Here is a 2,662-nt window from a genome sequence, read left to right as displayed (position 1 = left end):
CCCTGCCACCCCCCCGCCAGCACCCTGGCAGCACCCTGGCAGCACCCTCTCAGCACCCTAGCAGCACCCTGCTGTGCACCCTGGCAGCACCCTGCTGTGTACCCTGCCAGCACCCTGGGTACACCCTGCTGTGCACACTGCTGTACACCCTGCCAGCACCCTGCTGTGCACCCTGCTTTGCACTCTGCCAGCTCCCTAGCAGCACCCTGCTGTGCACCCTGCCAGCACCCTGCTGTGCACCCTGCTGGCATTTTGGGCACCCTGTCTGCAGCACAGCCCCACCATTTGGACCCAGCTGAGGAAGTCACAGGGTGCTGGTCCAGGCAGGGACTTGCTCCAACGGGGACAGGGGTGATCCCCAAGATAGGATGGTGTGTGTCCCTCCACTGGCTCTTCTCTGAAGTCATTTTGCAGTATCCAGCCTTGATTTTTTGGGACATGGACACTGGGTAAGAGCGAGGTGCAGCAAGGGGGGCTGAGTGGTGTCCCAGGGCTGGGTGTGGACAAGGAGGGATTCCTGTCTCCGTGCCTGGCTGGTGGAGCAGAGCACCTTCCTGTCCTCAGCTCAGCTCCCATTTAATCCCTCCTTGGGGAGACAGCAGGGAGAGGAGGAAAGCAGATGCTCTTGTGTGGATCCAGTGCAGCTGCCTGGCTCTCCTTTCCCTGCCTGGATCATCCTTTCCCTGTTATTCCCCTTCCTACCCCTATGCACTGAGGAGCTCCTGGCCCAGCTGGGGTAAAGGTGGTCTCTGAAGGACAGAAAATATTCCCTCCAAGAAGAAAATGAAACAAAGCAGAGGGAAAGCAAAAGAGGATTTACTGGTCTGGGAAAGGCTCCACTTAAAGAAATGAAATGAAATACTCCATACTCCCATGAAATACTCTGGGATACATCAGTGTCCTGGCTTCACTGGGACAGAATCATAGGCTGTACATTTGCTGGGCTGAGTACAGCTTTGTTTACTCTCTATTGGGTACTGGTATTAGTTTGGCTGTTCAATTAAATCCATTTTCACTCCAACTCCTTTTCCTGATCCCCGTTCTTGGCTGGGGAGGGGTCACTGGGTGACAGAGCAACTGCTGGAGTTTAGACCCAGACACCAGCTAAGTGTAGACACCAGAGCATCCCAGATGACATTCCAGGGAGGGGCTTTGCTGGATTTGCACAGACCTGGCACCAGAACTGGGATGTCCATGAGGGCTCAGAGGCAAAACCAGGTTCTCCTGTGGCTCTGGATGAATCTAGGAGGAGATGCTCTTCACCCTCATCCAGTTCATCAGTCCTCTTGTGCTTGGTGCAGGGAAGGGAGCAGCCCTTCTGCTGTGATGACTGGATCCAGTCTCTGCTCTGGAGTGGCCCTGGGAGTCCCTCACATGGTCCAGGCTGAAAAACAGCTTTCCCTTTTCTTCCCTGCTGTCACCTCCAGCTCTGGCCCTGGGCCTGGCTGCAGAGTGTGGAGGGGAGCAGAGCTGCTGGAGACAAGCCACCAGCTCCATCTCTGACTGCCCACTCTCCCAGGACTGTGTGGGGTCCTGGGACTCTGCTGGCCCTGGCTTTTATCATCCTTGCTCACCTGGCAGTCCCATGGCTGGGGAAATCCCTCTGGGAAATGCAGGGCATCTAGGAGGGGGACCCCAGGGAATGCTGCCTCACCCCTACACCCCTCCCACCACTCTGAGCCCCACGGGGTGGGTGGGAGGTGTTGGCAACATATGGGACAGATCCTACTCCTGCTGCTCACCCCTACACCCCTCCCACCACTCTGAGCCCCACGGGGTGGGTGGGAGGTGTTGGCACCTGCAAAACATATGGGACAGATCCTACTCCTGCTGAGAAGAAGAGCAGGGGAAGGTGGCAAACGTAGTGGCTGGCAGAGGCATTTGGGACCCTGCTGGGGTTCAGCTCTCATTGCCCCCTCCAAAAAGATTTGCAGAGGCTTCAAACCTCCCACTGCTGGGGGCTGAGGGCACTGGGACAGGATGGCTGCTGCAGCTGGGCAGCCAAAGTCATGAGTGTGATCAAAGCAGCTTGGTCAGGTCAGGTCTGTTTTCTATTCAGGATTTGTTTGATTTATTCTTTCCCCATTTAGATCTGCCTCAGTCAGATCATCTCTTCCATCACCTTGCCTGGGCTCACGGTGAGATAACCACTAAATGCACACCCCTGTGTGTGCTGTTCCCTTTTTTAAGGTCCTTGTCCCACCCCAGGCACCCAGGGGGTCCCTGGCTGCTTCCAGAGGAGGCTTAGATTGACCTGGGTCCACCTTGTCCTCCCCTGTTCCCAGGAGGAGGGGGCTCCTAGTCCCCCCCCCCACACCTCTGCTGCCACCCAGACCCCTGCAGAGCCTGACTGGCTCCTGCCCAGCTGCCATCACCTTTGGAAAACCCAGCAGGGAATCTGCACCTCGCCCCCAGAGCTGCTCAGCAGGGTGGGAGCAGGTTTTGCAGCCTCTGAGACATCACCTGGCTGCTCTGATGCCATTCTCCTCATCCAGGGGATGTTTCACCAGGAAAACCATGGCCAAGCCCCAGCTCCAGAGAGGTTAACCCCACGGGAGCAATGCAGAGAGCAGCCTCCTGTGGCTTTGTTGTAGAACACTGAGCTTTTGGAGCCCTCTCTTGACTTGGAAGCCCACACCCTGCTCCTGGCTGGTGGCTGTGC

Source organism: Merops nubicus, unplaced genomic scaffold, assembly GCF_000691845.1.
Source record: "Merops nubicus isolate BGI_N331 unplaced genomic scaffold, ASM69184v1 scaffold20577, whole genome shotgun sequence".
In the NCBI taxonomy this organism is placed as follows: Eukaryota; Metazoa; Chordata; class Aves; order Coraciiformes; family Meropidae; genus Merops; species Merops nubicus.
The sequence above is the reverse complement of the archived record's forward strand: the minus strand, read 5'-3'. Positions refer to the sequence as shown.